Below are 26,182 nucleotides of genomic sequence, written 5' to 3'. Positions count from 1 at the left end.
TTTGTACGGTGGGCATGACCTAAACGATCAGTTCCGAGTGAAATGACGAGGCGTTCTTGTTGTTTGGGACATCTGTTTACAATTTTTTGTATTACGAAGAACGGTCGGGTCCAAAGAATGCTTATAAGGGCGATGACAGTAACCTCAGTCTCCCACACACCCGAATTTTGGTGCGCTACTTTCTTAGGAGATTTTCCGTTATGGCACCTCCGCTAGTCATTTTGTTCTCCATCTCCAGCCCTGTCTGCCCCCACTCCCGCATCCGGCTTGTCCGGGATTTCATATCGAATGTCCGATGCTATAAATAATTTTGGCGCGACCCTGTCCATACTGGTATTGTCGGTCGCGCTTTTTGCCCATCAAATATTCCGTGAATTTCCGACTGGTATTTTAATAAAAAGACACCGTAATGACCGAATAGATCACGGAAAACATTTATTTGCAAAAACCTGAGATTGGGAGTAAGTTATTATAAGAACCTTAGACATTACAAGAACCATAGGACAGGAACTAAAAGTATTTGAACGGACATAAGTTGTATCAATGACTCGACAGATATCACTTACATAGAAGTTTTGGCTGTTTTGTAAGGCACTGGAAATTAGGTACCATCGCTTCAGATACAAAATGTTCAAGCTTTTCAATACAGAAAGACCAGCATGAAACTCTTATAAGTATAGTGAAATATGCATGAACTGAAACCAATGTCCCCCGAGGTCGCCGTGTCTCTAATGCATGCGACCGCAGTGCATCGGCCAGGGCTGGCAGAATGTACGAAGCTTTTCTATTATGACGACACAAGGCCGAATATTCACCCTTTTGGCTGCCGAATTGTGGCATGAGTATTTTTACCGTAATGCGGTATTAGTTGGTTCTAAAGCAACAAATCATAATCAAAGGAACATAATTATCAGTATGACATATGACTGCGTGGGTATGATTCCAGGTCAGGCAAGTACCAATGCAACTTTTCTAAGTTTGTATGTACTTTCTGAGTATGCCTGAGACACCAATGACTGTGATTCGGATGGCACGCTAAACTGTAGGTCCCGGCTGTCGTTGAATATCCTTGGCAGTCATTACGGGTAGTCAACAGACTTGTTATACAAGGAGAAAATATTATTTACGGATAGCGGATTTAAGCTACACGATAAATATCCGACGTTTATTAGGTATTACAAATAACATCCAAATTCCCCGGCATGATTTATGTTTATTTATTAGCGCAGGATTCAATAAGCAGTACATTTGTGATCGGCATAAGCTGTGTACCTTCAAGGTCGTTTGCGACTGCTGGCCAGACGGTAGACCATAAATCATAAACTCCTCATTTATCAAATGCTACCAACCTTAGTACTTGTCCGCAGATATTTATTATTTTGATGGCATTTGCGGATACGACGGGCTTTGAGTAGGTTGAAGTTATTATGCCGTAGATAAGCTACTGATGTTTGTCTATCTAGGTAAATGACTAAAATTAAAACTAGACGTTTTAGTATTTAGTAATATAAAGTATACGCAGTAAGTATCTATCTACACGAGTCTTCATTTACTCGGTCTTATTGAGTTCTGGATTGCAAAAAATATTTTTAATAATCTTTTGAAGTGATGTGACGTGTTCAAAAGAGCTCGGCTGTCATTTCATCGGGAGGATGGAAATGAAACACGTGGATGATGGAAGCTGTGGAAATATACTCTCACTGACTTAAATATGATCCTTGAAAACGTGACACGTGCTGACTTATGTTAAGCCGTCTGTTTTCTTTCCTTTTATGTGTGTTCTATAAACGTTACGTGGAAAGAAGTTCGTATTATTAGTATCTGAAGCAAATAATGTTGTTTTTAAGGCTCAGTGACTATGACGCAGGAAGGTAAATAATATTCCTAAGGAAATTCAAATTACGAGCCGAAACGGAGATTGGTATTTGACCATGTCTGACATTGTTGCCGGTGTATTTAGGGCATAACTTACTTCGTAAGCCGAGGCCGCGTAAACAACATAAATCATTAGGAAACAAAACTAACTTAACCCTAAAATGTTCCAGTTTCAATTACTAAGCGTTACGCGTGTAAAGTTTGTGAGAGTTGCTCGCCGCGAACCAATTAGAAGGAAGGAAATTAATTCGGTGACGAGACGCGTCGGCACGTCTGGTGACGACGAGCGACGATGCCGAATGCGAACATCTACACGGTAACATACAACTTTTTGAATTTGGAACTTTTGGTGCTTAGAACTTTTTTTTATGTGGAGTTCGCGAACCGTTTAGTCATCAGTTTGAAATATGATGGCTCGACATGAAATGCTGCAGTCCAAACTACCTGCATTACCTAGCATTAATCACGCCTCGTACAAAGAAGTATTTAAGATTAGCGTCTTTCTGCACTTACTCCCGAGAGATCTATTTATTAACTCTGAGAACTTCTAAGATTTTCTTATTTCTTTCTACTAAATACAGTTGAATGAGAATACCTCGCAACTACATAGCGAAATCGAACCGTTTCCTATTGAAGTCTAACTCCAACTCTTTGCGTTCGGAGCGAACTGTATAAGCATAGTACAAGACGCACCCCCTAACGAATTTGTATGACACGCAGAATTTGGCACTTTGCAGTCATAGGTGCCACTAAATAATAAGAGCAAAAGGCCCACACTTCTCCATTATAATGACACGAATGAACAAAATATCAATTGTTAAGGAAACTAAATAACTACATAGAATTACTACGCTGACATGTCATTTGCAACAGAACCCATCATAAAACGTTTGTAGCTTTGGTTTTTATTTCATGTTTTATATCAAAACCTTCTTCAGAATTCCTTCGATCGTTGTCACGACTAAGTTTTCTGTGAATTTTCCTTTGATTTGTGTCCTTAAGGAAAACTTGAGCAGTAAACGTGGCTGATGTATGAGCGGGTAATTTTACAAGCTTATGAGCTATGTCAACCTGACGGAACGATGTCGGAACATTGCGAATGATTGCTTCGACCTCTTTGTTTCTTTTACTGAAGATATTATAAATGCGAAAGTAAAGGGGAGGGTAGGACATGTTTTCGGCTGAAGGTTATCAGGTCGTGGAAAATAACTGGGAATAATATTTAGCAGTTTTGGTGTTGGTAATGTCTAGCATTAATTTTCATATTTCAAGGTAAGCTAGGCTCATAAGAATTGATGTATCACAAGACTGGTTTTCATAACGTCACTCATTTTTTTGTTCTTGCGGTGTAATATCTCGTTTTCTCAGAATTTATCTGCAACAGAGCGTGTTCTGTATATTGCACGAAGTTATAACGAATTTAATTGCAGAATCGTGTGTGTAGCAAAATACCTCAAGCTCATACCTTTGGGAACACTGGCATTAGTTAGATTTATCCAGCATGAATTTCAAGCGACTTCAATTCGCATGTGAGTTTCCTTTGAAGTAAACTGTTCCAGTATTTCTACAAAGATAGTAGCCGTGGTATTATGGAGCGGCCCGCGGGGACCGCCATTGATTAATATTGGCTGTAGAAGTAATTAGTTTGGCCCTGGGCATCGGACATAGGACATCAATTAGTTACACTATGAGGACGAGGCCATCTAATTCGGCCTGGTAGTTGAGGCCTGCTAATGAATGGCCCTTGATTAATGTGACGCTTGTGAGGACTTCTTTGTCTCCTCATGGACGATTCAAATGTGCAGTTAAATGGAATGTACCAATTAGGAATTGAATGATGTAATTTAGAATGGATATTCTTTAGTAACGATCTATCAAACTGTCAAGCGACGATAATTAGGTATCTATTTACCTCATCCAAACAACAAGGCTAGAGGAAGCTCATTTGCCTGGATGAACCCGATATTTTCCTTAAAGTAAGATCCAGAAATAAATATATTTTCGGTTTCAATTTCAACTTATTTCAAAAAGTAATGTAGGCTAACCTAACTCTTACAGTTATCCTGAGTCCTGACCTTCTTAACTTGTTCCACAAGAGGCAAGCCGCAACACGTCATCTGAGATATGCTACTTTCAGAACTAACAGTTTGTTTGTTAGTTTGTTATCATGACAGTTGTAAGTGATGCATCTACTTGTGACCGAGGGTGTACTCGCTCGTACCACTGGGCTGTGGTACACCACTGCAGATTACTTGCTACAATTGTTTTTGTGTAGGCTGGATAAGTATTATCTGGGGACGCGGCAGTGTCTCAGCCACTTTTAAAACTTGTTATGATGGAAAGATTGTATAGAAGTCATCAACTGACCTCTCCCGCTGTGGGTGCAGCGTGAGGGAGTGGCAGACTCTCATTGATAAAACCCATCATGTTCCTTCTTATGTATCAGGACCGCAGTAACTCTTTCGAACAATCCCGCAGCACCAACAGACATGAAAGTCACCTCCAAGACCTTTCACTAAGATAGCACATAAAATACAAATCATTTAGCGAAGTTAGCATAGGTTTAGTGTTTGTGAAAGTCAAACGCCTAGGATGAAATATGTTAGATTCCAGACGTTTGTGACCTAACTAGCGACAGTTATGAGCCTAATATGACTTACGACCCTAAACGGAATCCCTCGTAAAACTTTTACGAGTTTCACGAAGGATAGATTTATGTAGCTACATCATACAAAAATAATGCCAAATCGCACCCTTCAGTGTTACTCTTTCTGTTTGATTTTTCTTTATGTTTCTTGTTTCTAGAGTCGTTATAGTCTTCAAAGGAGTTATTGTAGTAGTAGTGTATTAACAACTAGACTTCTCTATACATGTGTGTATATTTATATGTATTCGTTTGTAGTCAAGCTGTAAGCTTAACATTATTAAGTTTATTGCCATCAAAATCTTAATTAACCCCGCCATTTTGGATTAATAATGGATAATAAATCCCTGTAAAAGCACTACCTTATGAAGCGTATCCCGCGAGTCTATTTAAAAATGAAATGCAGGTCGTTCATTGGATATTAAATTTTATTAATTTTGATCGCGCTCCGGACCAAATTGACGGATTTTGTGCGCGCCAGTGGAGCGGAGGCACTATGCTGTAGGGTTGATAACGAGTTACATCTGTAATATCGATATAGCAAATTAAATTCTCCTGTTCTGTTAAATGATTCGTCTATTACTTGACTAGTATAATCAATGGCCCTTACGATATATAGCGTTTTAGTTCTACTACCTAGAGTCCCTAGTGCGTGCACGCTTACAGCAAATCTATTGTTTAAAAATAATTATACTCAGTTTTCCTCAATGTGAATATGTACTACCTATCTTCAGTAACATCCTTAGTCACGTAAACGTAACAAATGTGTAATTTATTACTTAAGCCTTATTTACACAGACAATACATATAAAAAACTATCCTAGTAAAAAAAATCACCAACACTTAAGCCTGTATTGTAATATGTATCAAAACGATGTAGGACAGCCCTGCCTAGTGTTGTGCCTCGGATAGTGCTGCCCCAGTCGATCATCATAATCGTTTTGCGAAATACGCTGAGATCGAGTGAATTGCAGGTTTTCATACCTATGTGCGTTATTTACAGTTCAAATGAAGCTTGAGTTCTGCAAATATTTTGGACCATTCACCCATAAACGTACTGGCATATAAGAAAGAGAGGAAACCGTGACCACCCGTAAGATGTATGGAAAACCATTCTATATCAATGTAGGGGTTGATCCCATGGGTAAAACGATCCCATGCTTCCTCCCAATAATAGCCGATCCCATAAATGTCTGCAATACCACCAATAAGATGGTCACACCTTTTCTTAAGGAATGTAGCTGAGAACCGCAGCAGACGTGGTGATGATGATGTCACTCTATGAGAACCAGGTCAACCCATAGCACTCATGGAATTCAATTAATGATTTTATGTCGCACCGCTATGGAAGCAATAAAATAGATTTCAATAATTAAAATCACGTCCCTGAACGGTGTTGAAATATACACTTTAGAAGTAGTCTTGGACATTAATCTTTCAAAACTGTAACCTTACTTCTGTGTAACCTCAACAAACAAGAAATCTCAGTTCTTCTCCACGAGGTCCGGAAGCCAGCCCCAACCCTTTGCCTAACTGCCCAATCCGTTACTTAAATAAAGTGCGCAACGACCGCGGGTTCGAGTCCCGGATGATTACCATATAAATTGTGTGCACAGGCCGCCGACGCCTCTCACTAACTTTATTTGGGTGTAAATAATGGACGTATATTTTAAGGCAACAATGCTGGAGGCTTTGAGAAATGCATATAGTAACGTTACGGGAACGAAGCTCATAGAATTTTGAAGGGAACAATTTATTGAGGACGTTTAAGGGTCGTTTTGCGGACTTAATATTTCATTGGTACTGCATTGAAATTACTCTTAACACGAAGTGTTGCATTGCAAAATGGGATTCAGTGGGCACTGGACATAAAGTTTGTTCATATCTACTTCGACTATTTTATATGTGTACTTTTTGTTTGCCTGTCATTCAATCACGCTGTCTGCAATAGTTATGCAAATATGATGTCATAAAGCTATTAATGGTAAATATTCCTATCTTGCAACAATTATATAAATATCAATGGGCGGTCCATACAGCATCAACCCGCTTACCTATATGACAAACTTATGCAGTATCACGAACCAAGTTAGTTTCTCTTACTAATAGTTTGCAACTTAAACATAACTTCGCCAAACGCCATCTATCGGGTACTCGAGAAATTACTTTGTAAAGAAAACAGCGCTTGAGTACTTAGGTACAGTCGAGTGTGTTCCACCTTTCTCCACTTCAAGTTTGTAAGTAAGCAATTAAAGATAAACTGAACATAGTTAGCCAACGACTGTAAGTTGGAAAGGCCACAGAAGGTTCTAGCAATTGAGTTAAGCCTTTGAATGTAGAGGACCTTTCATCATCACGCCTACCAAACGGACTGCCGGATTGCTGTAATTAGCATATTAGATACACTCCAATCCCTTTCATGTTATCACCTTCTCAACAGGCCTACTTGCTTTTACGACAACATTAAAATAATATTCGTCTTTGAGTTTTATTCGTCCTAAGCTTTAGTACCTAAGCTATATAACCTGTGCTAACGTATATCGAAATAACATCAGTTATTATAGATACCCATAATCGACTTTCTCAAGCTAAATACAAAAAAAGCTGATACAACGCCGTAAAAATGAAATTTCTTAGTCCACATAACTTCAAGCGATAAAGCGCTCGGAGCAATACTGTGAGCGATAAAGCGCTTGGAGCGATCGCAGCTGTATCCCGTCAATGATGGGAGCGCTTTAACTTAATGGCTTGTCTTGATTGTTTCTTCAGTGCAAATGAAGCTTTTTACTGTAATGATCGCTTTAAACGACAATTTGATGTATGGTTTGGTGATAAGCGATAGCGTGCAGCGGGACATATTCATCAGACATGAGTCCAAATTTATCAGACAATGGCTCCTGCCAGCGGTTTCGGCCGCGTCCCTTGGGAACTACTTCACATACCCGGACAGAAGCTTTCCTCGAAAATGGGCTACTAGACACATTTTTTTCAGATTAGCGCGTTCAAACAAATAAAGAAACTCTTCAGAAATATCAAAATACAATAGTTAATAAACGCTTATATTTTTGCTATCCTAAACTAAATGGCAACTAGCATAGTTAATTTTCCACGCAGAATGGTTGATTGCTGTATTTGATCAACTAATAAGCTTCCAATGAAGTAGTCAAGAGACTCGTCTTCTTGTTTTGTCTCTATTTCGCCGCTTTTTCTTATCAATTAAACCACACTCTAAAGTGAGTTGATTCTCTCAGCTCTCTTAACTGAATATATTATTCCGCTGCGGAACTGTACTGTATTAAGAGAGTTAAAGACATATCCGTTGTCGTATAACCTTTTATTAGTCAATCGGACTATTAACTAAATGTTACGAATCTTTTATTTCTACATGCGTGGTTTTGACATCTGCAACATTAATTTTAAAAATATTTTGAGCAAAAAATGACTTTCATCCTCTCTCGTTTAAAGTCTTTCATACTTCTAAGAATTGTTCTAACTTTCGCAGCCTCACGTGAATTCCTTAATGAACAAATAACTCACAAAGCAAGCGCACGTTTCTTACTAAAACCTTGTATTTTTAATTAACCCGAGCACTGCAGTAACAATATTTAATTTACCCTACTTTGTTGCAGGTAAACACGAGACGACTTCAAAAGAAACATTACCCGGAAGTGGGCAAGTAATCTAATATCCCCAGGTCACCTGGTTTCCGGAAGTGCTTTAATAAAGCCTCTGACTACCCGTAAGCTTCTATTTCCGGTTCGCTAATGGACCCTGAGTGGGGTTTTGGAATTTTGATCGAGTCTAAGAATGTGTTGATGAACTCAATTATCGAAATTGTTTAATGGATTCCTATAAATAATACAGTGGTTTTAGTAATATCTGCAAGTAATAATAAATTGAATACGAATTCACGCAATGCTTTGGTAATTAGTGTAATTGTAATTACATAATTAATTCACGATATACATTATTCCAGAGAAGTCATTATAGCCTCATGAGAGGGAAGTTTAACAGTTCAGTCTTGTTAACTAGTAAAACTGCTTATATATTCCATGTTTTAAACAGTATACGTTGTAGAGAAAAATGCTTTAGTTATTTGCTTTGTCAACATTTAAACCAAGTATTTATTTAACTAACATTTTGAACAAAATACAATCTACCCGCATGGAGCGCAGGTGGTGTATTAAATTGAGATAGCAACTGAACATTTTTACACTGCAAGTTCACAGTTGGAAACCATGCACACATCAAAAACACATTTAGATAAATGGCGGTACTGCAAAATATTACACATTTTTGGCTGTTTTGAAAATCATTGCCGTTTTTTAACTTTAATATTTACAGAGGGCTGCTGGTATCGAATTAGTAATAGAATTTGTTTCAGTACTTTAACAGAATTTTCATATTCAGATGTTGAATAAAACTGCTATAGAACTGTGTTTATATAGACCCCGATATGACGCAAAGCAATCTTCCAAGTACCCTTGCTAAGTAAGAAATTCCTGTAACTGTTATCTCTTAAAGCATTTGATCTACGAGCTTAAGAGGTTTAATTTAATTCGATACTGCGAATTGCTTCAATATAACATCGTTAAACCTATAATTTACTGATGCAATACAATATATTAAACCTAATTAAAGTCTGCCTCTCCAACTTTCTTACTGGCGCCCACCGTGGGACTCGTTTCCATAAATTGATATTTGCTTGTAATCTCATCTGGATCTTAATAACAGTAATATCATTACGGACATAATATATATTTTATTGCTTGCTGAATTTTCTTTCCTCGGAACGGATTTTATTAATTTCGTATCTTATTTTTCCTCTGAGTTTGGTACTCGTCGTCTCTCTGTTCAATTATGTGCGACTGTCATCCGCAACTAATCCTCTTAAATTTTAAGTTCAATTTAACTATTTTAAAGTATTTATTTATTTGAAGAAAAACTTAATACAAATTGTTTAGTTTCACAAGGCATCTGACATAAACTAAACAAAAAATAAATTTATGATAGTAATTCCAAGAAAGTTGAACGCCAGATAATGAAAACATTCTTGACTCTATTCTAATCTCGCGAGCTTATTATCCCTGCTATGGCATCATTATTTACTTGGTAATGTCTTTGTTTACACGCGTCGTTGCTAATGCTCCTGAAAAGCTGAAACAGCACGTTTTAGTGCTCGATTTAAACTTGTTTCGGGTTTGTGAACAGCTAATGACCTATGTGAGACAATGTTTCAATCTGATAAAATTATTTTGGTTGCATCTCTGCTTCGATGACTTGGTTGTAGGTTGCTTGCAAGATCATTTTTTAATATTTTTTTAGCCTATGTTGTCCCACTGCTGGGGAAAGGCCTCCCCCATAGCCTTCTATCTTTCTCTATCCATCGCTGTTTGTGACCAGTCCGCGAGAAAGCTGTACTAACAAGTCTTCTCTTCAGCGTTTCCTTGGGATTCCGCTCGGTCGCCTTCCATCATCAGTTGTCCATTTCGTGGATATTTTGGACATTTTGTGCTAGATCAATAGCTGTCAAAAATATTAATTTTCGTTGCATTTGGTGTTGGCAATTTTCGAAAATTTCGAAGAGCACAGCTCATTAATTCCCATAGCGTTGAATACAGCGTTGGATCCGTAACTGTGTTTGAGCTGAAACTCATCAGCGTACACTCGCGAGATACCGATCCATCACCGCGCCGTGTTGTAATTAGCTCATTAAGCACAATGCACCGAGCCCACATCAAACGCTTGCAAACGAAATTAGACCCTGAAGTGCTTTACATAGAGACAGATTTTGCACATCAAGATGTGACAACAATCTTGTGCAGTATCCAATATGGACACTTATGGCTTGATTATCTGATTAAGGAAGGAAAATAACTACAGAAGATTAAAAGGTCAAGCCTACACAAATCTGGTTCAGTCATTAACTGAACCGTAACAGCCTCCAGTTAACCCTTTTAACTCAAAGGTCAAATAGGCGTAGTATTTACTTTTAAGCGTTAGCACCGTACCCTAGGCTCCATCAACACAGATTACAGTATTAACATAATGGCTCCACAGATTATGGTAATGTTCAAATAATGACAGCTCTTATCGTTGGAGGGCACTATTAAGTAATTTTCCTTTCAATTTTATAACTGTTGCATGTTGCTACCTGATGTGATGCAAATGCACCTCTTGGAAGCTCTTAGAAAATAACAGCATTAAGTAGACCTCATTTGTCATCCCAATTTCTGCAGTATCTATTAATCGGTGCCATTTAATATGTTCATGAGACGTACAGCTAGTTAGGCGGTGTTCAGACTGACAAACAGCCCCCCCCCCCTGTCCAGCAAGAGTGATGACGCGGCTCGGACAAACAGGGCGACGGAGACGGATGGCCGCGCCGACACTTAATATTTGCCGCCATTAGTCCCGTGTACGGAGACAAGATTGAATTGCCAACTACTGTTTGTAGTTTGTGGTTGGACTTTCATATACTAGTGTTGTTGGTCTGGGGAGATCAAGGATTCCTATTAAGGTTTTGCAATTTTGAGATTCGAGAGAAAACTTATGACAAGTTATGGAGACAACAAGGGCATTTTAAACCATTGTGAACAATATATAATGCTAATACATACTCCTACTTGCATTTTCTTTTATGATCTTCTCAACATTTGGTCTTCTATCACTATTTTTCGCGTTACATTTGTCTCCTCCTTCCTTCCTTCTCCGGGTTTGAGGAGGCCCGTGCCCAGCAGTAAAAAGCAATAAAAAGGCTGTAACAACAATTTGTCTCCACAATAAGCTTTGTGAAATGTTACATAAACATGGAATAAAAACTATTTTTCATTCAAAATATACGACAGGCAGCAAAATTTAATATATTTTCAGCAGCTACTTTTCATTCTTCGCAAAAAGAATACCCTTACAATTTAGCGACGTATCAAATAGTTGCGGTTGTTCCGCCGGAAGCGCTGGCGGCCATGACGGCCCGCCATTAGCGGCGGATGACGCGCGCCACCCAACTTCCGGCCGACGGTACCTACATCACTAAAGGCATTTTCTTAAAAATGTTCTTTGATATAGGCTTGTAATGTTACATGGTTGAGGTATCGTTTTCAGACAAATGTGTTAAGTTTTTTTTTTATCATTGGTTGATGAACTTATAAGAAGAATCAGTATTGATTGTAAAATGGTGACTTATTTAACTTAAAATTCATTCAAGATTTTTCCGGGAAACGTCCCACGTTAAACAATTTATATTAAACTTAAAATATAAGCGAACAAAGTTGATATTCTCTTTATAAAATGCCATTAAAAAACTTGTTTAAAGTCTTTAATAAAAAACACAGTTTGATTTCCCGTCGCCTCGGGGAAATCGAGGGCCGTTACCTTTACGACGCCATCTTGAAGTAATAACGCTGTAAAACGTCAGCTGGCAAGTTTAAAACCAACGAGCTTTTAAATATTTGTAACTGGTTCATTCACCATGTTTTATACCCAAAGTGTTTATTTAAAACTCGTAAAAATTTAAAACAATTCGGAAGCCATAAAATTGTTCACATTTTCGGAGTTGGTTGGTTGGACGAATTAACCAAAATACCATTGAAAATGTTAATTTTAACTCAATAATTGCGTAAAAAGCTCGATTATGGTAACACGGTGGCTGTACAATAAAGCGCAGTATTGATCAACTAAAGAAAACTTACCTTTACTTAAGATTAGAACTCCTGCAAACTTCTAGTTACTTGAGAAGCACAACTGTTGCGAACTAACGATGCACTTAAGTACATTTCACTGCTTGGAAATTTTGCTACAGTCAAGAAATTACATGGAACCTGTCTTAGCAACTGTTCAACAAGCAATAGTTATCTATCTTTATAAATAAATCCTTTGTTCACGCCATCACGCGTGAACGGCTGAACCGATCAAGCTGAAAATTATAGGAGAGACAGCTTAGACCAGGGAGAAGGACATGGATAGTTTTTGTCACCATCCGGCTACGGGACGCACTTATCTCGGGATGCAGGTGAAACCGCAGGCGGAAGCTACTTAGAGATAAATAATACGTCAAAGTACCCACATCACGCGATCCTACAATATCTCCCCACATAGATACATGGTTGCTCCCAAAGGCACAGGATTAGTATGCCGCCGTCATCCGCGAGGATCAAAAGTTTAACTTATACGCGCGTCATAAATAAATAAAGTGTTTCTTGACGGCCCCATAAAAACCAGTAGTAGCACTTTGCTGAAATATTAATGCAGAGAGTGCTAAGACTAGTAAGTTACGTCGGATTTTCACTTTATTAAAGCGAAAGTCAAGGTCCTTATTGCTTGATGTTTTCGGAGAATATTGACATGTTTACCTGTAAGTCTCTGACTTTATGCTAGATAGGTACTTGAATATTCAACCTGGTAGGATACCTTTAAAATGAAAATGGTTTCTGTAGAGTTCTGATTTTGTCGATATATAATAATTAAAGCAGTGATTTTAACAGGACTAATTTCAATTTATAGGTACTCGCGAGAATGGGTAATATATTATTCCACAACACACTAAAAAGACAAAAAAAATACATACCCTCGCACTATTTCTGCATTGCTTTCACACATTTCTCTGCCCCAGAAATCTCGGGGGACGCGGCCAATAAGAAGTAGTCAATATCGTCAAACAACGCGAGCTTCTATCGCAATAATATGACACGGTGTATGTTTGTCACTTGTCATTGTAACGTCGCGTCGCACGGAAAGAGACGCGTAATTCCTATTCTTACACACCTGCTTTTGTTTTTCTCGCGGTCTTTGATTTTTTCCCCTGTAAAAACAATCACTTACCTTCTTGGATTATGTTTTGGAGTTTTTTTATTATTTAGTTATTGGAGGACCAGTCTTGCTGTTATGTTATGTCTAAAACTACAAGGGCAATAAACCTTATTCTAAAGAATAGTTTTGTAGAACCTACAAGTTTTATCATCTCAGCCGTAGGTCGTCCACTGCTGAACATAGGCCTCCCCCTTAAATAGGTACGGTAAATTCAAGCAGAGGCTTACACTTTGATGCTAACAATGGAAAATAAATCATAAGTGTAAGTCTTACTTTACCAGTAACTCATAAGCCCGATTTGGAACCTATACAGCATCCCATAACGCATCTCCTTCCGCCATTACTTGGACTTAACTCTCAGGCGCATCGTTACGTTTGATTCACGACTAGCCAACAAAAGGGCGGCCAGGGGGTTAAAGCATCGATTTTATCTCAGCCTTGAGGCTATAGGTCCAGTAAAAAGTTTATATTATGGTCACTTTTGTATTGTACAGCTATTTGATAGCGTTTAAAACATCTCGACCTAATCTTGGAACGGGAAATATCCTTCCTCGCTCGAAAATCATCACTATGATTAGTTTTTATCACAAACTTGCTCCTTTGGCATATAAATATTTACTAGGCTATCTTTGGAGCTTGTTCTCTTTTAGGATGTAATGTCACCAAAATAGTTGCCAGTATAAATGTGTTTAAACATTTTGCTTACTAGCTTTATAGTTAGGTGATTACCCAAAATGTTCTTTACTCGTATAGTTGTGCCCAGCGACTCGGAAACCGAACTGCGTTCAGCAGCGATTGTCAAAGGACTCGAGTGGGTTCATTGTCGGACCACTGGACCGAACCATTCCACTTTAATTATGAGCGAAATCAATACATCTGCGACAGTTATAGCAATGCGATATAAATAGTAGCAAACGGAGCTATTAGTACTTGATAATTTTGAAGGTTCAAAACACGCTCAAACAAAGTATACTTTATACAAAATGTATGAAAACAATATCGACATTCTGAATATAGAATATCATGATAGTTTCAATAAACATATGATAACATGGCAGGGATACAAAAGCCGGATCACCCGGTCGCAACGGATCGCCCCGAGCGGTTCCATTAAACATGCTGTTTGTCAATTTGCCAAAACTTAACAGCGCGAAAAAAGATATCACGCTTTCGTAACAAAATGTAATGTAAGCTTTATGCTTTATTTATCGCCATCACTATATTTTACGGGCCATAGAATTGTCGCAAAGTATACGAAATAAGAGGGAAATGCAAACGAAAACACATAAATCAGTGAGCCTAAATTATTTTAGTTCCACGTTCTGCATTTAAAATCCAAATTTAATAAGCCAAAGTTGTTTATTTCGGCCGAAGTTTGTTATTTATCGCGCGGAAGCCGCCCGGAGCGGACGTCGCGTGCCCTGCGCTGATAAGCCGCTGGATAAATCCTGGATTATATGTATGGAAGACGAGAGCTACCTCTGATTTATTTGTCCACGTTCACTGATTCCGAGCCTAGGCTTTGTTAGCTACCCTTTTAGCGCTAGCTCTCAAAGGAGATGGGATTATTTATGTACATACGTTTTTCGCTTGTCGACTTTGAATTAAAAGATTTTTTGATCTGATGCAGACATTTGTAGAAAAAGCTGACTTATATTTTCAGTACTTTCGAGTCAGTAACAATGCTTTATTTAAAGTTGTATTATCTATTCACAACCTTTATTCAAAATTATAGAGCTAATTAGATAAAAAATATTTCAGCCTTTTATCTGAAAATTGAAAACATTGTTTCTTACATCTTTATTTTATATAAAGGGCCAAAGGTTTTTGATCTGAAAGAACACAATAATCCTAAAACTTCAATAGGAGAGATCCTGCCTCCGGGCTGCCAGGGCTTTTACAGGATAGATGTTACTTTCAGCTGTAAAAGGAACGGGTGTAACACTCCTGACCCCGGGATACAGGGTCGGTTTAGTAAGGGTCTTACGGACACGGGTAGCTAAGTAGTGCTGAAATGTTAGTCCCTTCCTCACTGACGGTTAGGTTTTCAATAATGCTTTATTATATTTAGACCGGACCTCAAGTAGTTTTAAAATAATCTATGAGTCTTTGTAAATAGAGAGACAAGTATAGGATGGGTGTTCGTTCGTTTTAAACATGGAGTATTACAACATGGCTTCCAATATGCAACTGTCCCATTTCCACAGATTCCAGATAAAGGATGTAAAACGTCACAAAAGACAAACGTGAAATAAAGAAAAAAAATCCCTTTGTTCCAGTTTTACGGACGCTATTTAATGTTGCTACTGAAAACACGATATATCGACAAGTTTTGTTTCCCTACGTTGCTTTGTTTGGGGGTACGCTGACCGTCATAAAAATTGGATAAGATGAATTCCGATGGTCAGATTCAGTTATGAAGTAGTCCCACGCTGGGCGCCAATATATTTTTATGTTCATGATTCATTCATAGCTGTCACAACTCACACCTGGGACTTGTGAAGGGTTTTGTAGTACGTATGTCATGGATTTAGTATAAATCATAGACCTGTATAAAATAGTTTCGATTTGTAAGTAAAATAAAAAGAAATAAATTACTTATTACAGAGTACAACACAAATGGGCAATTAGATCATGTCTAAGACGTTACTTCTATAATGTAATCCATTATAACTGGTAGTAAAATACATATAATAACGGGAAATAAGATGAAATCTAAATTATTCAGGCCAAGCAATATTATTATAAGTACGTACATGGCAAGGAAGTGATCTCGAGAGCAATTCTGTCATATTTTTCTGATAAAGGCGCCGCTTTCCCGAGCATAACCGAACGAAATGACTTGTCAATCAAACCGGTTTCTTTCTCAACAGTAAATCAACATTTCTGTTTATAAATAAAACCAAGGAAATTGGATCTTATTCATTACCGTTAGGAAACAAGATAGACAAATTGGGAGATAGATGGGTTTTTTGTATTAATGAAAATAATCCGATACAAAATTACATTGTTACTGACATTTTTAAGTTGTATGAAACATAATGTTATTTGTAGTTTGGATTCCCGTCTACCAGTTTCACGTAATCCCGCAATATATTTCATTTAACAATCGGAGTTTCGTGATCCCACATAAGCCTCGGACAGAACTTCACAAAAACATCGCCCACGTAAATAAATTAACCTTTTACCTTCTACAGAGAAACTGTCTCACTCAAATACCGGAACGCGTCAACATTTTAAATCCTTTCCGCAAAAACTGAAAGCCGACCAGATTCAGGACATCGCGTGTTCCGCGAACGGGGTAACAGTGAACAGTTCACTTAAACTCGCCGGATTATCCGTGTAAGCGGCCGGATTAAGACTGACAGTCACGCCAGAAGACGGGTCTTCAAACTCTTATCTTGCTATTTCAATTAATTCCGTTTTCAATCCCTCGCTGCCCTTTCTACGGGTGCAACTGAACCTCGGCTTAAACCCTCTTCGTCGAACTTACGACTCGTCCGAACATGTATGAACTTCACCATGATATGAGGGTACTTGGAATTCTTCGTGTATTTGCTCCGAGGAAAGTAATTAAAGGAAGGGTGTTACTTTAAGTTTGATTTAGTACTTGAAGTGGGTTTCAAATATGTTTCAAATTATTACGTTTCTGACTGTTATTACTTTTGCTGTGGTTAATGGTGTTGGGTAATGGGGGACTTATACAATGTATTAAACCATTAATTGTTAAGAAACTATCATAATAACCATTCGTCAGAGATGTTAAAGTTCAAATATTTGTGTCTTCAAAGTCGCACGATTATGCTTTCGTGACAAAGGTCATAGTAGTAGAGAGTCCCACGTGGGCGCCAAAACAAAAAAATATAAAGACATGTACAAATACTACGTACAATAGCAATACGCTGTTATGCACCTGTATAATTTTATTTTGAAGTTGTTAAATTTTATGACCGCAATCATTTCGCTGGAAACCGTGTATTCTTGAGGAGCTGTTCCTATTCAAACTTACGTAGGTTTAATAACTTGAGTAAATGGCGTGTGTTTGTGTTTTATTGTGTTTGTTCAGCGTTCTTCCGCTTCGGGCACTTCGAAAGGATAATGAAAATGGCCGGTAAATGACAAACAGTAATTATTTCTACAAGTACCTGCTGTTCAACCTTAAAATATATAAGAAGACTTCGATATCATAAAATAACAAATTCGTCAAAAAACGTCGTAATCTTTCTATTTAATCTTTTCAATATTTTTGAAGTTTACCGTACCTACACAACTCAGACTTCTCGGTTAACTTAGTTGAAGGAAATTTTATCATAATAAGATCTTGAATACTTAAACGAAAGCTATCTTTGTATCAAAATACTTAGAAATATTCGTATTTATTCCCGAGCTTGGCTAGCAAGCAGTATTCTACAATAATAAGACTAAACAATAAAATGTAATGGAATCAAATATATTTCACTTAATGTTATTTGGTATTTGTATTTCGGGCTTTTGTTTTAAGACTATTTCGAATTTAAATAATACGTAAGACGGTTTTCAGTGGTCTCTAGGAAATTATAGAAAATGTCAAATTCCTTGGTTTATTAAAAACAGCTTCGTGCTAAATAATATACAACTATTTTTATGTCTTTCTCTCAGTTAGATATAAATTCCGTCCGCCATGTTGTTCTGTTGACAGCTGTCACATATCCGATCGGTTATTTGTCGGCCATGTTCCATCGCCCACTTTGTGTCGTCTTGCTGTGTTTGACTATCGTTTCCCGTATCACGTATTGTTCTAGCTGTCACGACCAACTACTTCCTGGATTCGCCTTTTTGTTTACGAACGAAAATGTCGCTTGATAATTGGATTGATTTTTCTAGCAATATCTTCAGATATAAGCTTGTTTTTCTAGGTACGCATAATATTTCTAAATCATCATCGATATTTCCGTTGTCATATTTCATGATTACAAAGATAAGATTGTTTTGCTCTTTCTCCCGAATCAGAAATATTTCCTGTACATTTATTTTGTTTCCGTTGTTTGCCAAATAAAATATAGTTGCGATAAGTGCGGAGTCCGCAGAAAGCGCTCGAACGTATAGGGAGGTACCCGTGATTATACCGACAGTTTCACGAGCCACTATTTGTATGGAAACATTATTACGATCCAAAACAAGACGTGTTCCGTATTTATTGTTTACGATTATGCTATTCTGAATAATATTGAGAATTGGTTTTGCATTGTTGTAAGCTTTATCGACGAATATATTGGATGCTTTGTTCGCTTTTATTGGATCTATGAGTGCATTTAGCTTATTGCCAATTACAGTGGTATTTTGTTATAGCTCTCCACATACGTTCAATATTGAGTCCACAAAGCATTGAAGTGGTGGACATCAAATGATCAAAGCATAATTAGGATATTGCGGGTTTGATTTTCATATTCATATTAATTAATGATACCTGGCATCATTGACAAAGCAGTTAATATATTCACAGTTACCCTTTGTGGAGGTGGAGTTAAAGGGTAAAGTTATTTTTAAACTTATAGACCAATATTTCTAGAAATATTTTGTTTTTGGTAAATATTTTTCTGGACGTGTATTCACTCCGCTCGGTGTAATATAACTTACAATAGTTTACGGATCGTTTATGGGCGCGGTCAGATCGATCCCGACGGAGCGTCATTATTCAAACATCAAGCCGTGAAAACTCGCAACATGACGCAAACTGCGATATTTTAGATGTTTTTAAACCATTTTGAAGTGCATTGGCTGTTTTGAATAGAACGAAAATATTTCTTTGTAAATATAAATAAGTCTTTTAATACTCCTTTGATATGTTATCGAATGTTCCGGTTCCCTAACCTTGCCCTCAATCAGGAAATAGTTGCAAATATTGTCGACCCTCAACCCTAATCGTATGTCGAAGTCCCCTTCTAATTCCTGCCAATAAAATTGCAATTTAGCCAACTTCAAAGAGTGTGTTGACAAAGACAGCGCCCGTATTTTCGCTGAACTTTCACGAAGTTAACCGAGGCGGGCGAAGTTGGTCCGTCAACAGTGCGCGGGCCGCGGTCGCAGCCACCACAAACCCAATTACCTGACTCGCTATATAAACAATGGTTCAAAGTGACCCGTGACAAATTATTATCCCGGTTTACGTTCGGCGCAAGTGACGGACTCGCCAACTTTGCCTCATTGCCGTAATTGACTTGGCCAAACCTTGTAAGAGTTAATAACATTAAATAAGCCGACAAGTTTAGATTGGACTTTATTGAATACACGCGGAGCCCTGAAACTTGTAGTCGAGAACTTAACAAGAACCCTTGATGGCAGGCAATTTGCTTATTAGTTCTATGAAGTATTAAACCCTTTATTGGAGATGATTTCACGCGCCTACACGTCACTTGACGTAAAGAAATCGTATTCTGCTTGCGAAAATCTTGTTATATCAGAATGTGTCATGTTCACTGACGAACGTCTGTGTGGGTGTTTACATATTTAGCTCTTGAAGTACAAATACGACCTTTAGATTTACTGAATCAAGTGACACTTGTGATTCAAATACAATGGCGGATAAAACGTAGTCTTATACCTGACTATCGCATTATATTTTGACAATAGATGTTCGGCGATAAACCTTTTTAGTACAAACTTTACATCAAATGTCGAATCTCTATTTTATTCCGCGAAACTGCAAGATATTACTTTTATATACTATTGACACTTGTTTGAGGTTTATCTGTATACATGAAGTAATGTAATAAGTTAGGCGCAGTCATATTCGTACGAAGGTGTTTAGGTGTATTGCCAAACTGGCAATAACCCGGGACTTTGATGTGTGTTTCATCGCTCCGTGTTACTCGTATGATTATTAAAATATGCTTGATATTGGAGCGATTCGGTCTCCACTCAGAGGTTATGACGACAAATTGTTCTCGTTCCAAACAAACTATTATAGGAATTAGTAGACTTTATTGTCTAATTATAGTTTGTAATTAATTTTACACCATGTGGCTTCCTTATAAATTGTAACACAATTAGTTTATTTATACCACGAGTTTATTGCCTTCTTACCATTAAGGAAAATGCTTCTAACGAAATTGGTTCTATTACTAATAATATTTTATGAATTGTTCCAGGTACTTACACTGAAGCAGTAATATTAGGAATACATTGTAGTAAAATAATATGAAGGTAGCGGGTACACGGTATGGTCCTCCAGGGAGCCGGGAATACTTCCCGCTCACGGAACTAGGTGGATAAACGTAGATAATACGCCGTATTTATCCGTACTCCCACTCACAAAATGGCTAGACGTAATGACCGCCGCCAGGTATAGAAAAGAAATTAAATGAAAACCCCTGCACAGTATTGATAAATAAATCGCTGTACTCAGAATAAACGTGGGTAATTTGTAACCGATTGTGGGCGTTTCGACTACCCACATAATAAAGAACTTATATTTAACTGTTTGAATATTTTCAGGACACGTCCTTCCCTTTTCGCGTAGGTACCCAACTCGCGAACTATCACTAACAATTTTGCGTTAATTTCCAACATAGGAAACTGTTAACATATCGACAAGCTTCGGGAATCCTTCGTCCTTCATCCAAAAAGGTTATTTAGCAAACATGTCCGTCACACGTGGACGTTACCGAACCGTAATGAGAAACTTTCAACGACTACCCGCAAAAAGTTGGCAGCTCCACCAACCTACCGTTTTGGACAACTATCTGTAATTAGACACTAGCAGGCCTGTTTGGCAGTTTTACCTGCTAAGTAAAACTGTAATTTGGCCTTCGTTTAGTTTTATTTAGTTAGGAAAAAGGTTTTCGCGCACTTTGCACGTTTCGCGCATGTTAATTAGAACTCAAAAAAGACACCTTTAAATGTAAACATGAAGATGGAAAGTTGAAATTGGCCTTTTGCTTAATCTCATATTCGCTAGCAGTGACCCACAAGCCTCAAATCTTGCAGAGTCGTCGCGTGAGAGCAAGCAACTGTAACAAAGTAAAACTAAAGCAATAGCGTATTATGGCGGCGGAGTTGTCAAACTAGTGTATTGTGACGTCATATAACAAGTAAGAAGCGGCAGTATCTTATTAATACGAGGTCTGCATTGACGCGGAACTCCGGACTGCGGGCGACTTGCCGCAGTTCTTGTGGAGACCTTGTTGCTTCTGTAGGCAGTTTGTTTGCGGTATTTGTATGTTACTCAATACTTGCACCATTATATTGTTTTATGAGTACAGTAGTAGCTTTCCTCAGTGTGTCAAAGCTGTTCTAAAACTTAATGAAACTTAGGCTAGATTACTAATTCAAAATGAAACCATTGAAAATTGTGACGTCATGACGGGATTCAGAACTTAGGTGCCGTGACGTCACTTAGTACGTCATTACTATCAGCGCCGACTCTCCGTATATTAATTATGTGAAAGTTCGTATAGTTTATAGTTGCTAGTTGGTAGTTAGAACCTCGGCGATGTACTCATTATGGGTGAGGTGGCTTTCAGCCGAATAATATTAGACCGAGTTACAGTTTCATTGGCTAGTTGAGTTTGTACGAGTTTGTTATGCCAGGGGAAATTATTTTGTCGTTTGAAAAGCTTAAAGCTCGTTATGAATATTTCACATTTTCTGTAACACTTTTGTGTAATTTTGCTACACAGTAAATCATTATTATTATAGTAGATGCTAAAAACAGTGGGATAGAAACAATCGCACAAAACCTCTACGGATTGTTATCTCTCAATACCAAAAGGATTGTAATCCACTCAATCTTCCGTAGTAACACATTGGCAGGCTGAATCAATTCCTCAGCGACGTTGGTAACAGTTTTTGCCTAATTTTCCCTTTCTACCCTCCTCTGCAGATCCACAGATGCCATGTGGAACACATGTACCATGTTTGTGCGAAATTAACGAGTCTGGGCTCTCAGTCTCCCTTAGTATTCCGCGAGGGGCTTTCATGAAAATTGTTATGAATAAGAGTTTTTATTCGCGCAAAAGTATACGTATAAGGTTGCGTAAGATTTGCTTTTGCCGCAATCTGGGCTACAAGTTTTTGTTGAAAGCTGTAGGGTACAATAAAAGCTAGATGACAGCATGTTTTACTCAGTGACTTGAATACTAAAGTGGACCTAACCGCAGATGGCAAATATAATTTTCTTGTGAAATATCTTGTCATGAATGTTCTAATTTCGCTTAAATGAAGATCAAAGTTGCTAGTTACCTAGTTATACTTAGAAAGGTCAAAAGCAATAATTTACAGTGAAGATTGAGGTATTTCATAATGTTGGCGCCCACCGTGGGACTGTTTGAAATACAAGCAATTCATGTAATTGTACATTTGTCCCGAGAAACTTAAGTCAACCATTACGTCTCAAAGTAGCGAAGGCAACCGCGCATGCTATTAGACTAAATCGAGTAAAATGTAATTCGGCATCAAAATGGCGACGCCGGAGCCATAATGGCGACGTAATGGCACATGTAATAGTGTTGTAAATAATTTCTGATGTGGGCCCTTTAGCACAGCTCCGCGGGAAAATATTTACACCAATTTTGTACGGCGCTCCTACGTTGTGAGGATTTTAATCTAGGGTGAGAGTTAATTAGTTTAATCATCTTATGAGTCCAAAAGCTGGGTAACTGCGGAGGCGGTGGAGCTCATAACTGATGGCATTATCGCATCACTTGTCACATTGTCCTCAAACAATTATTCGCTAAGTGTTTGTGGATCAATAACTTGCGATGATGATGTTTGGAATCGTGCAACTGGTTTGACGTTGCGAAAGAGCTTTCATAGGTCTATTTGAAATAAAAACATTTGACTTTGACTTTGCGTGGTAGTTAAATAAATGTCAATATAAATAGATAAGCTTTATTTGTAAAATGAGAAAACTAAATGAATACTATTTTATAATAATTGCTTTTCAAAGATTTAACACGCCTGCGTATCCCGTGTAACTGACAGTTAGTAAACGAAGCGGTTTACGAACAAGGGATTGCTCTTAACCGCCGCCCCACATTCGGCCGGTTGTCCGGACCTCAATCTACCCTCACATCGCACTCCTCGCCAACCCGGTCATAACCGTAAAAAACTTACCTACACTACTTTGGGGGTAATTTGGGGAATTTTCAAAATTAACCTCTCCCGTCGAAACCGGGTTAGAGTAGTTTTATATGTAGGTATTTTTGCCGCGTTATGGCTTCTAGTGGGTAGATAAAAATGAGTTTTAGACATGGATTAAGACATCGTTATGTAGATAAGCAAGTTTGCTTTAAAAAAATAGACTCCATTTTAGTAATTTTCTCCTTTAAAGTATGTTCACCTGCAGCCTACACTTAGCAGTAACACCTACAGGTCTTGTGTCTAGAATATTAATATACAACAAGAAAGTGATCCGCCGTCTGGTGTAACGACACGTCTACCCTCTTTATTTCAAAAATAAATCGGTTTACATACATATGAGGGTGACGTTCAATAAATATGTTTCGCTGTACTTGAGGACCTTTTGAGAATTTTTTTCTTTCAGTTAAAGCTTAGGAGACGAGAAGGTCATTGTTTAATTTCAAAAGGTTTAGTTTTTAAGTAAAGTGTGTCTGGGACAGTAAAGTAAAAAAGTTCTCAGATAATCACATATTTCGACGCAATGCGTATTTAACGAATTTAATCCCTGAAATTCATACATGAGCCGTATTTGCTCGACTTTCGAGAAATCCTTTCAGCTTAATGAAATAATGTAGTAAAAGCATATTCGTACATCTTTTTATTTAATGCAGTCGCTGAATTTATTTGAGTTGTGATATCAATTAAAGAGTAGGGTATAAGTTAGCTGCGTATTTTATTTAGTTTTAGTGTTCGCCATAAACTATTCCATGGTGTGAAGTGGTAGTTTATATATTTTATTGCCACTACAATACAGTACACTGTTTTGTGTACTACAGGTCATTGAACTCTCACACATTGTTCCGTTAAGCTCTTTCTACGTTCGTTAACGTTACGTAGGAAACTGTTAATTAGTTGTTCTTAAGTTTATGATAGCTTCGACTTATTTTTTCTATAAAATTAAAACCTGCATTGTTCAAATGTCAGATTTACATGGAAACATTATAGTCAAGCGTGAGTATCGTAAATAGTATTCGTTGTAATTAGTTCGAGAATATATTTAATTTCGCACGTTTAATTGAATAAATTGATAGTTACGCAAGCTCGCGCTAATTTGATATTTTAAGTTGGCGTGAATTTCAAATTGAACCAATTTGTTATTAATTACAGATCGTTAATTGAACTGTTTTAATCAAGTGATAAGGTTTCAAAAAATACCTTCGTTTCAATTCGGATTTGCTCAAAATAATGAAATTTTGAGGTCGTTAAACTTTCGTACACGCAAAACAATAATTTGTTGACCTTAGGTACCACCTGCGTCATAGTTTTTTTGTATTAAAATATGAAAAGTCTCCTACATCTCACATCTATATCAAAAAGAAATTCCTTAAACTACTTAACCTAATTCAACTCAAAACGAAAAATAAACTCCACCATACTCGCATTAAACTACGCTTGTCTCGAGAACATTTTTGAGAAATATGTAAACAAACTCCCAAAAATGTAGTCTCGCGTCTTGCACGGTAGCGACATGTCAAGCGCAGTGGCTGCCAAGTTTTCTAACTAGCGTGCACCGAAACTTGGCAAGTTTGGCGAGCTCGCCAAGTTTTTCCTGTTGCAGGCACTCGCGTCATAACTTTATGACTTCAATGGCCAAGTTGGGATAAGTTTAAATTTGTTGCCAGTTAGCGGTGTACCAGAGAAATGTGTTGTGTATGGAAAGATTTTACGCATTAAACATGCAGGTGCTTGTGGGGAACTTGGATCGTCCATTTTTATTCTCTTTTACTAGTATATTATATCTTCTATCTATCTTCGCAGAAGCCTTATTAACCGCAAAATACCTCGCTAAACGTAGAGACTACATTAAAATGTATTAATTATGCCCATTTTCACCAACAAATACTTAAATTAAGGGATCCCCTAAGCGCATTTACGGAACACTTAATAAGAATTTCGTTTTCACCAAAGTTTAGATATCCCTTATCCATAGCCATTTATGTCAAAATTGGGAGAGCCCTTATTCTAAGTGGCACTTAGTTAAGAGATTGTTGGTGAAAATGGGCATTAGTCCACCAGTTCATTGTCCGCAGTTCACAAGTGATTCATTTTTGTAGATAACTGTAACGACCCGTCAGGGAATACTGACTTACTTCTGTTTACTATAATGTGTTTATTTTAGCTACAAGTTGTTCGTACTTAAATAGTTTCATAGAATTCCACTGGTACATGTAGGTATTTCTCGCTGAAATACCTAATTAATGCAACGTTTAATTTTTATTCACCGAATTCTTTTGTCAATTGGTTCCATATTAAAGAACCATTGTTTTACTATTTACACAATTATAATTATGCTTCCCCCTCACTGCAAACACGATAATAACAACACGATAAAAAGAAAGAAAGAAACATTTATTTACATAGAACATAGTGGTACCAGTACCATAACTAGAGGAAGAAATAATCATCATTTAAGTAATATAAGATTATGAAGTAGATAATCTCGGTACCTGTATAACCACATGGTAATAAAACCATCCATAAATTCACTTGCACCAAAATGATGATAATGAAAGTCCAGTATGCTGCACTGGCAGTATCCTGGCCACTGCACTGGACCCACAGCCCTGCTATCATGAAACCACACAATACATTAGTGATCTCTGTTTTAGTCCTGCCTCCATTTCACTAGGATCTGTTATATAAGCGTTCTGAGTCGTGTTGTAGATGAGCTCAGAAGGACCAGTCTTAGTTTATATT

General features: G+C 37.6%; 1 protein-coding gene and 1 long non-coding RNA gene across 2 annotated transcripts in view; both read left to right on the top strand.

Annotated features, from left to right (window-relative positions):
* Positions 1-20,816, top strand: part of LOC135118797 (uncharacterized) — a 44,499-nt gene extending 23,683 nt beyond the window's left edge. Inside the window, exons 2-3 of the long non-coding RNA XR_010277786.1 lie at positions 8,149-8,258; positions 20,455-20,816. This is a non-coding gene — a long non-coding RNA (uncharacterized LOC135118797). The remainder of the gene's footprint in view (positions 1-8,148; positions 8,259-20,454) is intronic.
* Positions 1-26,182, top strand: part of LOC110378856 (calsyntenin-1) — a 132,869-nt gene that overhangs the window by 75,506 nt on the left and 31,181 nt on the right. The window lies entirely within an intron of this gene.

Source organism: Helicoverpa armigera, chromosome 26 (assembly GCF_030705265.1).
Source record: "Helicoverpa armigera isolate CAAS_96S chromosome 26, ASM3070526v1, whole genome shotgun sequence".
Lineage (NCBI taxonomy): Eukaryota > Metazoa > Arthropoda > Insecta > Lepidoptera > Noctuidae > Helicoverpa > Helicoverpa armigera.
Note: the sequence above shows the minus strand (reverse complement) of the source record. Positions and strands in the feature narration are given on the sequence as shown.